Source organism: Cyanistes caeruleus, chromosome 7 (assembly GCF_971803275.1).
Source record: "Cyanistes caeruleus chromosome 7, bCyaCae1.hap1.1, whole genome shotgun sequence".
Taxonomy (NCBI): Eukaryota; Metazoa; Chordata; class Aves; order Passeriformes; family Paridae; genus Cyanistes; species Cyanistes caeruleus.
In genome coordinates, this window is record NC_141707.1 from 4,723,602 (window position 1) to 4,737,500 (window position 13,899).

Genomic DNA, 13,899 nt, shown 5'->3' on the forward strand with positions numbered 1-13,899 from the left:
CCCTTCCCTGCTTCAGGAGCTTCAAATTTATTTTTTTAAAGTGTTTTCTCTCTATTCCACATTGCTCAGGGATGGTTATAGTTAGGGCTAAATATGGCTTTTGATTTATGAGAACACACCATTGATTTAAACATTTTGTCTGGTAATAGACTCAACAAGTTCCTACCTACTCTGTTCTCTGGCGTGGTTTTACATGTGTTATTCTTTCTTTTTGGCTATGGCTTCTCTAGCTAATTGCATAAAAGGCCTTGTCAGGAAAAATAAATTGTTCTTTGGAGGAACAGGAGTGTTTAACTCTTCTCAGGGGATGAAAGGATGTGGGCTGTGTGCAGAAGAGGAGGCATGAATGATGGTGTAGGCTCTGAGTGGAGGGACAGAGTGGTGTTCTGTGCAGAAAAGGGACATGAACAAAGAGGGGGGAGCTCTTTAAAGAAATAAAACCCTCATCAGTTTTGTAATTCTTGCCTGTTTCTGTAATCCCACCTGATATGGATTCTCTCAGACTGCTTAAATAGCAATGCTGGTTTATTTTAGGTGTCTTTGTGGTGGTGCTTTTTTTTTTTTTTTTCCCTTTTTTGTGTGTGTGCTCTCTTTAGCTCTTTGAAAATCATTTCCAGAAAAAATAACCTGGGCAAATACAGAATTACTTATAAAGCAAGATTGATTTCCATGGGCTTCTTATCATCTTTAATGAGTTTGGACACAGACACATTACAACTGATGTTTTATCTCAGGTCCTGATCCTCCCAGTGTTTGCTTGTACGTGTGGTTGTTATGCATGGAAGCATTTCAGTGGAGGGTAATTGAAGGATCAGAAACTTTATTGTTCTGCATAAATATTCAGCTTTGAAAATTGAAGCTCGAGTGTTGTGAGGCCAACAATGTGCAAGGAAAAGCATTCCCATGGAGGAATGAGGACTCAAGGTTTGTGGGGAAAGGTGATATCCTTTATTATAGTAACTATCATAATTAGAATGGTCTTTTGGGTCCCCAGTGCCTGCCTTAGATCTGAAATGGGAGAAGGGAACTTCAAAGCCAAGTAATAGTTGGGAACAGTTGTTGGAGGGGACAGACCTAAATGAGGAATGTGGTAATTCTCCCTGATAGTTTTATTACACGTGGTGTTACTGGCCAGGAAAGGTAGACCTTTGGCTGACCCAGTGCAGTTGTTCATAAGCTGCTTGAGTTCTTACAGCTAAAGAATCTGTTCTGCTTTGTCATGAAGTTATTACCTTTCCAAGGATCCTTCTGGTCTTTTAGGGATAGCAGTAAGTAATTAGTGTAATGGAAAAATGGGAATCTCTGTTCCCCTTCAGGTGGGCTGGGGCATGAGCTTTCTCTGCCAGGACTCCTGCTTATCCTGATTCCTACTGTAAAAACCACAAGGGAAAAGGATTTTTAAATCTGGGGTTTTTCCCCTTCAAAATTCTGACAAATCATTCCTGGTTTAAAATGGCAATAGGTTTTTCTCCTTGAGATAATTGGAGACATGAATGGTAGCACTGCAAATGACTCCTAGGTTTTTGAATGGAAATAAAAGGCATCTTGGGCATGAATAATGCCAAGGAAAACCAAAAAGACTAATTCTTCCAATATTAGCTTAAGTTAAAAGAAAACCTGCTGCAATCATGCAATTCCATGTACCTCCCCACACTCAAAAAACGTTACCCAAAGTTTTCTCAGAGCTCACATTTGAATTAACTGAGGACCCGGAGAAGTCACATCCTGGCTTTGCAAGAGCTGATACCAACTAAGCTGTGCTGAAGGCTCAGTTAAACCCAGAGGACACTAAATGTACCCACCACAGCATGGAAATGGGAAGAAGATTAAAAGAACTGGAAAGCAGATCCCTGGAGGGTTATTTAGGGTTTTTGGCTTGACTCCTGCAGTGCAGAACAGCCTTGGGCAGAGCTGCTGGGAAACCCGAAGCAAGGTGTGGAATAACACTGAAAGCATCTCCTGATGGATCTGAGGACACCTGGATGTGCCATCCCTGCCCCTGGAGGGAAAATGGACATCCAGCACTGCCCCCATGCTTGGTTTTCGAGGTCTGAAGTTCCTTGAGTGCGTTTCCTTCCCTCCTGGAGCTGTTGCTCACCCTGCGTTTACTGGAGCTGTGTTCCTCAGGGGGATGTCTCCAAGGATGGAGGGCTGCTCCCCTTCTTTCCCACTCAGGCTGTTCCCAGGCTCCTTTCCAGTCTCAGCCTCCTGTCTCCAGCCTTTGGAGGAACGCGGTGCTGTGGAGCCAGCGGCGAGGAGAGCTGAGGAGGAACCGCTCCGTGATGGAATAACGAGCGCTCCCATTAAACTCTCGTCTGGTTTGATTCTCTCATGTCCTTCCATTCTCTTCAAGCAAGGTCAGAAATACAGAAGCTGGCTCAAAGAAACACCAGGTCAAATTCCCCCTACATTTACTGAATTCCTTACCTTTGCTCAGCTTATCCTGCCAGCACAGAACGCCCAATCCTGACTCGAATTTGGCAGAATTTCCAGTGCTCAGCATTAAACTTAAGAGACTGAAACAATTATGGGCAGTTTTAAGCAACATTACTTTAACCCAGACTAGAAGCTTTGCGAGAATAGTTTTCCTGCAGAGTCAGCCAGAGGGAATCAAGAGTGCTTTATTAACACAATATGAATCCTGTAAAGAGGAAAATAAAGCATGCCGGTTTTTTCTAGCAAGGCCAGCCAAAAGAAATAACTTGCCCTCCAACATCACAAGTTTCTTTGGGATTTGGAGTGAAATGGACTATAAGAAAGCATTTTGTTTTATGGGATTTGTTTATGAGAAATTTGAGCAACTGTTTTTGCTTCTTAGAAGTCAAGGTGGACCAAAATGCATCCCTGCAGGAGGGGAAGAAGGCTCTAACCTGGCTGCTTTACCCTGCTTTGCCACAGCCCATCACTTGAAACTGAAGATAATGCGGTGCTCTTGGGGCATGTCAGCCTCCCTGTGTGTGCTGTGCAGCAGGGACACCCTTTACATCTGCCTGGAAAATTGGGAATGGGGGCCTGGAATGAGCAGAGAAGCTCTGTGCTTTGATCCACCTTTTAGAATGGACAGTAGAGCATGTAGGAGGAATATGGTGATTAGACAACCCTGCTTGTGGGGGAAGGATGTGCTTTTCATTGATGTAATTTTTCCAGTGTGATGAAGATGGATGGATATGAGGTGGCATCAAAGGTGGCATCGTTTCAGTAGCTCTGCCTTACACCTGTGGTATCAGTGCAGAAATACAGCCCAGGCTGGCATAACTCAGTTTTTGCCTCTCTGGATTAAAATGCTCTTCAGCCACTGTGTCTTGGCTGTCCCACTCATGGATCACTGTGCCCCTGACCTGCTGCCTGCCCATGATTTAACTTGAGGAGTTCCAAAGAGTAGAGTGCTCAGGTTCCTGAGGCATTGCATTACTGCTTGGGAGAGTGTCTTGAGAATTCATTTAAAACTGGAATCACTATTTGCAGCTAAGCCTGAACTGCCTTGAAAAGCCCTTGTGATGCAGCAGGAAAATGTCAGTGGGAAAGGAGAAGCTGAAAACAGTGCATTCTGAAGTTTTTAAGAATGTAACCAGACACTGCTTTCGTTTTCACTGCTCAGAATCCCAGAATGGGATTCTTCCAGATTGGAAGGGACCACAGGGCACAGGATTGTGAAATACCTCCAGTGAGGGAGACTCCACGCCCTCTCTGGACTCTGTTCCCTGCTTGGTCACTGCCAAGGAAAGATTTTCTGCCTCCTGTTCAGGTGGAACTCCTGGGCATCAGCATCTGCCTGTTCCTCGTGTGCCATTGCTGGGCCCATGGAGCAGAGCCTGGTCCAAGCTCTGGCACCCACCTTTTGGATATTTATACACATTACAGAGGTCCCCTCTCAGCTGTGGCTCCTCTTGAGGAGCCCCAGCTCCCTCAGCCTTTCCTCCTCAGAGATGCTCCAATCCCTTCATCACCTCTGCAGCCTCCACTGGACCCTTCCAGGAGCTTCTGAGGAGCCCAGAGCTGGACACAGTGCTCCAGGGGGCTGAGCAGAGGGGCAGGATCCCCCCTGACCTGCTGGGAATTCTCCTCCTGATGCACCCCAGGATCCCATCACCCTTCTTGTCCCCTAGGGAGCACCCATGGCTCAGCTTCTTGTCCACCAGGACCCCCAGTGCCTTGTCCATCTGGTTCTCTGTGCTTTATGTGAAAGCACACTTGTACTATTTAATGATAAATCTGAGGCAACTTCATGCAGATGAAAGCAGTCACAGTGCTTGATTTTCCCATGTTCACCCCAACTGGCTTGTGCAGCCTTATTGGAAAAAATCCCCATCAGGTGTACAAAGAGTGTAAAACCAGGGAAAAAGTGAGAATATTGCAGACTCCATCTATAAAATTAGAGATGTTTAAACTTCTGGTCAATGCTAATAACCAAAGAGTTACTCATTCTAATAACTAGAAGGAAAAATAATTTAGAACCTCTACTCTGGCATTTAAAAGTGTGGGAAAAGACAAGGAGAAACATTCCAGATGAGCTCAGCTCTAAGCCAGGCATGGTATTAAGAGCAGCCATTCATCAGGAGTTCTAGCTCCAAACCCCAGTCGTCTCTGCAGTCCAAGAAACACACTGCAATGCCTGGAGATGCCAAGTTCCTTAACTCTCACCTTTTCAGTTTTGGGAGAGGAAAACTGGAGTGTTCTGTACCAGTTTGGTGTGGCTCTGGTGCATGATCTATAGCCTCCCAAAACTGGCTGGAACTCTGCAGACTGATAGAGTTGAATCCCCTTTGCCTCTCCAAATGACTGAATCCTTCTGCACGTTACTCAGCGGGATACACTCAGATTTAATCAAAAATAGGCACAAAGTGCAGCTTTCTTATTATTGTTAATTTAAATGATGGCTTAATAATGTGCTTTTAAATAATTTCTTTGGTAGATGGGGCCGGTCCTGCTGAAGAGTTGCTGGCAACGTGGCCAAGAGGCTGGAGAAGCAGGGATATAAGGGATATTCTCTGGGAATTTGGAGCTCTTGGAAGCAGGAGAAAGCCCAACCACAGGTGATTTCCCCAAAGTGGCGGAACAGGCAAGGTGAGGTGGGAAGTGCAGTTGGGAGGTGAGCCCTGCAGGGCAGCTTTGCTCAGTCTTAGGGCTCTTTTGTCTTGTTTTCCAGGCCTGGAGATGTGACTGTGTTGCTTCACAGGCCTCTCCAGAGGATCAGTTGTCTGGAATGGCCTTACTGCAGGACAGCAGAGCTCCCTCAGGCAAAGGATGGGAAGATTTGGCTTGGACAGGAAGGGAATGCAGGCACACATGTGGGAGAGGCCGCAATCAGCCGCTCCTGCATATTCCCAGGCTTCCCAAAGCGCCAGCCTTGCAACAAACAGGAGCAAACCCACTGTTAGATGTGGTTTCCCAGGAGGGGATGGAGGTGGAAGGAAATTTTGGGCATAGAGTTACCCCCTCTGCAGCAGCCCTGAGAGCTGAGCCTGTGATGGGAAGCACATGTAAGCACATGGCACAACTCCGGTTCTGGAATTCACTCTCTTGTTCACTTGGAACAATTGTGTTTTGACTTGGAATGCTTTGAGAACTCCTGCAGCTACACAGACTGCAGCCTTCAGCTTACAGCCATGCTTTAAAACAGCATCTTCAGAATTGGTTGCTGGATTAGAGCTGCTTTCCAAAAAAAAAAACCAACAAAACCCCTGAATATGGGAAGAGTTGTTTTCCCAGTGTGATGGGGAGCACAAAGCAAGAGAGTAAACTTCCTTTCCAAGCCACCAAAGGATTACTGAGTCAGTAAGGGGCTCTGGGAAGAGAGAGGGGAGTATTGGAACAGATTTCAGGGCCAAGCAGTTTCCTGGTATTCCATAAATGTCTCAGGAAATACTGAACCAGCTCTTTCATGGCTCTACACCCTTTGCTCAAGTCATGGAATCAAGGAATGGTTTGGGTTGGAGGGGTCTTAAAGTTCATCTCATTCCATGCCCCAGGCAGGGACACTTTCCACTATCCCAGGTTGCTCCAAGCCCTGCCCAGCTTGGCCTTGAACACTTCCAGGGATAAGGAAATTCAGACAAGTTTATATTTGGCACAAGATATTACTGATGTACTTATTGTTACTGTTGAAATAGTTATTTTGTACAAGTAGAGCCTAAGAAGACTCAGTAAACTCCCTAATATGGTATTAAATGTCTTTTTTCAGCCTAGGATGATCCTAAGTCTGCCTGACACAGCACACAAACCATAATAGCTGGGTGTTTTTAGAGTAAATTACTATAAATAATTAGAATTTCTGTTGTCTCTGCACAGGGCTGAAATGCAGCATGACTTGAAAGCCCTGGACTCTGACCTGGATAATAAAAACAACCTGCTTGATGGAGTCTGACTAATCTCCCCCGTGCTGAAATTCCCAGTAAAACTGAAACACATTGGCTCTGGAAGGAATGGATGAGACTCAGGTTTCAGGCAAGTTCTTGCTCTGCCCACAGAAATACTGTCATCAAACCTTTTCAGCCCTGAATGTGAGTGCAGGATTTGGATAGAGTGGCTTTAATGTGAATTTTGCCCTGGGAAGAGCTTCCTTAAGGTGCTCACCAACCCACACTGCCCACCTAACAAAGGAGCAGCCTGCTGCTCTCGAGGGAAATAATCAAATAAAAAATTTAAAAAAGGCTTTGTCTCAGGCGCCCTTGCCACATTTCCCAGCCCTGGGATTGCAGTCAGTGTTCTGCTGTCACCTAGAGCTTGTTCCAGCTATTCCACCATGGAGATCTTGAGGTTTAGGGAATAACCTGCTCCTGTTGCCTCTATCCTCCTTCCCCCTCAGCTCCCCTGATTTGCAGTGTAAGCCTGGAATTTTCTCTGCTATATGGTGCAAACCTCCTGGGTGTGGAATTTGTTTGGAATTCACTTCAGGAACTTGCCAGCAGCCTGTTAAATAATCCTGTTGGCACACTGGAGCCACAGTGCCCTGAATCAGCCTTATAATCCATCAGACATTCCACTGCTGTGGTCCCCAGGGTGCAAACTTGGAAAAACCCCCTGCCAGTGGAAACAGGGAAACAACTGGATTTTGGAATTAAACATATCCTTCTTCTCTTGGGAGAAAGAGTAACAGGCTGTCATCCACAGCCACATTCCCAGCCAATTGATTCCTTCATCTTCTCCAAGTCAAATCTGGCCTCTTGGCAATCAAGTCTTTTTTAATATATTCACCTGAACTTGCTGCCATAGACATTTGGGAACTGTTCTTTTGTCTTTGCCTTGGAAACACTTCATATTTTCTGTCAGGCTTTGGTCCTAACTGTGCCTATTTATCAAAATGGTAACTCATAGGGTTTTTTCCCCAGTTTTATGCCTCTTTCATCCCTTCTCTTCTGATTCTGCCTCTCTAGCTCCTCATGACTGCTTCTGCTATCCCTTTGCTCTGCTTGTGTCAGTCCATGCCATGGTTCTTTTTTACCCCACTCGCCTCCTTTCTTCTTTGCATTCTACAGAGCCAAGGCTGAAAATGCCTTTTCCACCGCTTTTTCTGCTTGCTTCTCCAAAGAGATCCATCTGTGGAGCAGGGGCTGTAGCTTGGGAGCCACTGCTCTGTGCTTCGTGCTCATTTTTATTCTTCTTAGTTCTGAGCTTTTCCTTAGTCTTTCTCTTCCCAGAATATCCATTAAACACCTCTCCTCTGCCAGCCACTGGCTCTTCAGTGCTTCTACCAGGCACCAGTGGGACTCCTGGCTCTTTTTTCTTTGCCTGTTTCTTGTTTCTGTATCCCAGCAGATCTTTGCTTGTTGGAAATGGGGAAGTGGGGAAAATTGCTTCTTCCTCCTGCTCTGTATTAACTTGCTGGAGAAGACACCTCTCCCTATCACAGTGGAGTGAAATAATAGCTAGGCTGCTTCTCTTCCTCTTCCTCTTGGGAATCTTTCTTCTTTTCTCTTTTCTTTCTTTTCTTTTCTTTTCTTTTCTTTTCTTTTCTTTTCTTTTCTTTTCTTTTCTTTTCTTTTCTTTTCTTTTCTTTTCTTTTCTTTTCTTTTCTTTTCTTTTCTTTTCTTTTCTTTTCTTTTCTTTTTCCTTTTCTTTCCTTTTCTTTTCTTTTCTTTTTCCTTTTCTTTTCTTCCCTTCTCCCTTCTCCCTTCTTCCTTCTCCCTTCCCTTCCCTTCCCTTCCCTTCCCTTCCCTTCCCTTCCCTTCCCTTCCCTTCCCTTCCCTTCCCTTCCCTTCCCTTCCCTTCCCTTCCCTTCCCTTCCCTTCCCTTCCCTTCCCTTCCCTTCCCTTCCCTTCCCTTCCCTTCCCTTCCCTTCCCCTTCCCCTTCCCCTTCCCCTCTTCCCCACTGATTATGACCATGCTCTGCTGTTTAACCCCAGACCAGATCAGATCAGCTGGCAGAGCAGGCTCCCCTGGGCCAAGCCTAGTGGGTATCCAGCTGGATTCCTGAAAGAGAAGCCAGCTCCAAGGGGAACATCTGGCCCCAGTTATCAGTTTTAAACACCCCACTGCTCTTTTCTGCCTTCAGAAACCCAGCCTGCTGTGTCAGGACTCTGCTTGAGAAAGGAATAGAGGAGGACAGCAACTCAACACCCACTGAACGGGCACAGCCTGCAGGATTTTCCAGAAAAAAAAAAGGAAGCCCAATCCTGCCTTTCAGGCATGCAGAGCTGTATTTTAACAAGCTGCTGGCAAGTGTGAGTCCCTAGGTGCCACCGATGTTTGTGCCTGTGTATCTATGACAACAAACAAACCTAATGTTTGGGAGGTGTCCTTGGGAATCACAGGGAGGGGGCTGCTGCCTCAGGTTGGGAACACTTTGCATTTTCAGACTTTTAATTCCTAAATATTATGGAGGTGGTTATGAAGTGCTTTAGGAAAATGAACAAATTAGTTACCAGATTTTATTTTTCTTGTGTGCAAATGGGCCAGCTCAGACTAATGCTATTTACTTTAGCTGATTCCAGACTTTTAGATGTATAAAGGAAGGAATATTTTTAGGAGCTTTAATTCTAAGCAGGAGGCTTAGCCTCAAGGTCAGTGGACTGTGGGTATCTGTGGGTTGCTTGAAGCCATTTGAAGAAGGCAGAAAAGGGAATCTAGCCTCAATTTGTTGCAATGGTCAGTTTTGCTTCTGGAGTGCTACAAATCAAAAAATTGGGAAGCCTGGAGCTATCCTACAGAGCAGTGGTGAGGATGGGCAGGTCTGTAAGAATGCATCAATACAGTCAAAGGCATAATAATTACACTAAATAAACAAAAATGTCTAATTGGACCCATCTTTTTGCTCACAGGATTTGGAACAAGGAGTTTCATCTTCCTCTTTGGTCTTCGTGCCTTTTGGAACAGAAATGTCTCTGCTATCCCTGTGAAAATTCACACAGGCTGAGGACAATCTTTGGTCTACAGCTGAAAACTACAGAGACAGAAACTGGGGCAGGAATGGGGTAGGGAAAAGATAAAGCCTTTTTGGGCAAAGTGATTTGGGAGCAAGCAGGTGGAGGAGAAAAGTGGAGGAGGAGAGCCTTGACTGTGCTCGTGGCTTTGCTGATGTTGAGATCTGAATGAGCTTTTGATGTTGCTTCTGCATAATTTATGTGCAAGTGTGGTAAGAGGAGTGCAGTGTAAATCCTGCCTGATGGACAGGTGAATATCAGCTCACAAATGCTTGAAGTTCTAAGCATTCCTGCAAAAGATGCTGAGGAAAAAACCCCTTCACAGCCAGAAAGCCACGGCACTGAAATGTTTTTTCCCTGATTTTACATTGGTGAACTGCTTGGAGAACAAGACTCTGTGATTCTGCCTGGCTGTAACAGCCTTGAAAAAGGCTCAAAACCAACAATGTCTTATTTTATGAATCCCCTTGGAAGTCAATGGGAGTCTGCTTAGAATGAGGACAATTAAATAACATCAGGACCTGACCCTCTTTTCAGTGTATGCAAAACATCTCAGGGAAAGGAGAGATCAGTCAGGGCAGATCCCCAAGGACTTTGTGATCTGAGATACCTGAGTGTCTATCTGCAAAGGAGTCACAGTGTTTGGAAAGCTGGTGAAGATGTGCTTATGTGCAGCATTGGTGCACTTGGTGATTAAATAAAGAGTTCAGGAGCGCTATGTTGTTATGTTGAAAACCCCTTGGGGAGCTCAATTTTGCTCGATTTTAAGAATCTTCTTTAAATTCCTTAGAAATTTGGATAGTTGGATGAGCAAAATCCAGGATTTGCATGCGTTTTCCATCACTGCACAGAGGTGGCAATCACAAATCAAAGCGTCACACTGGAAAGACAACGTTGTTTTGGAGTTTGTGGGGATTTAGAAAGCAGAATTGGTGATCTTATCAATGCCTCTCTGGAGGTGTGACACCAGGGTTCAAGTGGCCTTGCTGTTTCAGATCCCTGCCACCAAGATTTATCTGTGTGTGGGAAACAGATGAACCCAGGGGTTTCAGGCTGGTCCCCGCAAAGCCACGGAGCCGCCTCCATTAATGTCAGCACGCTCGTAAATTCCGAGCTTGCGCTGAAGGAGGCAGCTCCTGCCGCTGCACAGAAGCTTCCAGAAGTGTCCCCTGCCTCCTGTAAATGCATGGACACCCAGTAAAGGAGATTAACTGCAGGTGGACTTCATAACAGCTGTGCCTCCTTTGGAATTGGGGGGGGTTCACACTTCTGAAAAGATGACAGCCTGGTGATCCTATAAGCAACAAAGGCCTGAGTGGGGCTTTTTGTTGTTGTTTTGTTTTAAATGGCTTTCAGGTTAGGTAGCTGATTTCAATTGATGGGAAGACAGGTTGCAGAGCTGTTGGCTCCACTCTCCCCCGCCATAAACAAACAATTCTCTTGTTTCTGATAACTTATTTTCCCTCTATTAAAGGAACCCGGTGGGTTATTTGCTTTGGTTCACTCCTCCCGTGAGCCAGTGGTGCATTTGCATTCCATTCCCTTGCTCCCTCCAGCCCTAAAGATGCCTGCCAAAATTAGTCAACAGATAAGTACTCAGTGGAAGCTTTTAAGAACGTGTTAGGAAAGGCTTGAACATTACCCATTAATGTTTACAGCTCCTAATTATGTTAATTAATCAGTCTTGGAGGTTGTCTCAGCCGGGAGCCCAAAGGCAGGATTTCAGTTCCCACAGATGTACTTCGAGTCACTGCCATGGCTGCTTGCAGCGAGGAGCTCTGCACGCTCTGCCTGCCAGCATTTTTATCCTGGGTCCTGGACAGGCTTTGCTGGGTTGTTCCTGCTGGATTTTGAAACATCTGGGAGCAGGCTGAGCTGTGTTCAGGGATAGGGATGTTAAATGGAAGCTGTCCCTGCAGAAATGCCTTTTGGCAGGGCAGAGAGGCACTCAGGGAGCACTCTGCACCAGCACTGATTGTTGGGATACAGAGATTACTGCCTTGGCAAAACCTGGGATTGCTGGCTCTGTCAGAAAACAGAGGTGAAACTGCTGATAGAAAAGCTCCCCAGACATTGCCTCTGCTAATAATGCTTCTTCACATTTGCAGGAGGACCAAGTGTTTGGGCAGAGAACACCCAAGGCTGTGCCATCCTCTTTCAGAGCTTCATTTCCATAACTCAGAGCTTGTCTTCACTCTCCTGAGGAGAGCTAGAAGATTTGGATAAGAGACATAACCCTGCAGAGGGATTCAGAAGGAGAATCAACTTGTTCTGTGCTATTCCCAGAAGAATTTGGTTTGTGTAAACTGCACAAAGTACATGAGGGTAAGTGAAGATATATTCAACTCCAGGTGAGGACAGAAAAAAATATGGTGCAGGTACAGATTTCTTTCAGCTCATCCTCATCTGCTGGAATTAGCAGACAACCACTTATTTACCCCCATATCCTGATTTTTACCATGAGCTCACAGCTGATCCTAGCTGGTAACTTCTGCTCCTGAGTGGAAATGTCACATGCAAGTGGTTTGTGAGTGTGTGACAATCCCTTAATGCTGAGAGGGAAAACAAGTAATGACAGTTTCCATTAAGTAAAAAGAGAATGGTTCTTCACCCATCTGCAGATGGCTCTTGTGGGCAGAAACTCCTCTCTGTGCTGAATATCAAGTGCCAAATACCAAAGAGGCATTTTTTGGATAGGCTCCTACAGCAGGAATGGCCCTACAGGAGTGGCAGAGAAGAAGGGAATGGTTTTTCCAGGCTAACAGGACACTGTATGCATGATCACTGTATGTGATCAGGGGGCTGGTGACGTCTCTGGTTGTGTTCCAAGGATCTTCAGGCCGCTGCTTGCTCTTGGACAACTGTCTGCTGGAGTGGCTCATGGCTCCAAACCTGGCTTTGAAGCAGTTTTCCCATCAGCTGCTCCATGAATGGCTGCCACATTGTGTGGAGGCTGCAGTCCATGCTCTGGGCTTGGAGAGCACTGCTGGCAGGTTGAGGTGAGGCAGATGGGGCTGGAAAGCAACGCGAGCCCGGATGGATTCGGACACGATTCCTGGGAACCAGAACGGAGGGGGTGCTGCTGCTGGTGCTGCTGCTGGCACTGCTGAGGTGCCATCCCTCTCTGTCCTGTTGGCCAGGCTTCACTGCTGAGGGATTGCCTGGCAGCTCCACCACGGACTCCAGAAAAAGCAGAGTGGAGGGTGGTGAAACGTGATACTGGCAGTGCCTGACATGAATGAACGCCTCCCCTGTTCTGTGGGGACTCAATGCAAAAACCTCTCTCTCCATTCATCTCTCTCCTGCCTCCCCCTTCCCCATCTCCTGCTGCCCAGGGAGCCCCAGGAACAGGAGTATTGGCAGTAAACTCAGCTCCACAAAACAGGCTGGGGAAAGAAGGGAAACATAACACCATCACTTCCTATTTCTTTCTCTTTTCCTCTGCATCAAAGCCTGGGCTGGCTGTCAGGAATGTTCAAAATGAATAAATAAAGCACAGGAACCCCCCCTGCTTCGGGAGGAGTCTCATTCACTCACCATGAAGCTTGGCCAATTCCTTTTCTGCCAGTACTCAAGTCAGCAGGCAGAGCAAGAAGATCATTCAAAGCTAATCAGTAAAGTGTAAACCTATTATGAAAGCACATTTACCCCTCGCCGCCTCCTCCCTCCCAAAAGCCAATCCCCAAATCTGTGGGAATAACACATAGCCCCCATAAAAGTTGCTATTACTTAGATCCCCTGTTATTAGGTCAGTGATGCCACTGATGAAATGCTCCCCAGAGCTCCAAGCAGTGGCGGATAAATCCTGCAAGAAATTCATGGAGTAATTTGTTACAGCTCGAGGGCATGAGGCACATCACAGCAGAGCCCATGCATGAGGCTCTCCCCTGTGATTCTGGAGGCCATCTCTGGTAATAAAAACCTCATCTTGATTTCTCATCCTTTGTATTGATTTCTGTCAGAAAAGACTTGGATTAGACAAAGATACTGCTGTATTTCTCTGGATAATAAAGGGATCCTTCTCCCCTTTTCTGCCCATCCCTTTCTGAAATTCATTTTAGGGATGACTCTAGCAAGACTTGTTATTTGGGAAGTGGTTTATTCACAGTGGGTAAAGAGTTGAGAAGAGAACAACTGGCTTTGCATATTCAGTGCAAAAACCTAAATGAGAAATGACAGAAAAATGGGTTTGGTTTGGAACAGTGAAGGAAATTGAAGGTAAAACCCCAGCTCTGCTGTATCTTAATATGAAACTCTGTTATTAATTGAACAGATGGAATGTGTGGGACTCAAATGATTATCATCCAGACTCAGATCTATATAATCACAGCAATTGCTAATTTTGGATCATTTGTATTCCTGCTCTTGGGAAAAAAAAAAAAAATAATAAAAGAAGGGCAGGTCTGCGGGTAAACTGCATGATGCTTCTTCACAAAGCTTTCCAAATCAATTTTCTTTATTTTCTACTATGGCTGGACAAGGCCACATGGAAATCTTGAAGGTTTTATGGGAATAATTTGCAAGCCAAAAAAGAGCAGCT

The 13,899-nt window shown here is 45.7% G+C and overlaps 1 protein-coding gene and 1 long non-coding RNA gene across 4 annotated transcripts in view; one reads left to right on the plus strand and one right to left on the minus strand.

Moving 5' to 3' along the window:
- Positions 1-13,899, minus strand: part of DRC11 (dynein regulatory complex subunit 11) — a 107,657-nt gene that overhangs the window by 51,063 nt on the left and 42,695 nt on the right. The gene's annotated exons all lie outside the window — the stretch shown is intronic.
- LOC147652111 (uncharacterized) lies at positions 10,727-13,773 on the plus strand. Of its 2 annotated transcripts, XR_015289601.1 has the most exons (4): positions 10,727-10,749; positions 10,834-10,951; positions 11,468-11,684; positions 11,981-13,773. It is a non-coding gene; the product is annotated as an uncharacterized LOC147652111 (long non-coding RNA). The 2 variants fall into 2 exon arrangements; XR_015289602.1 differs by lacking the exons at positions 10,727-10,749; positions 10,834-10,951 and adding an exon at positions 11,076-11,192 and having other exon boundaries at positions 11,981-13,397.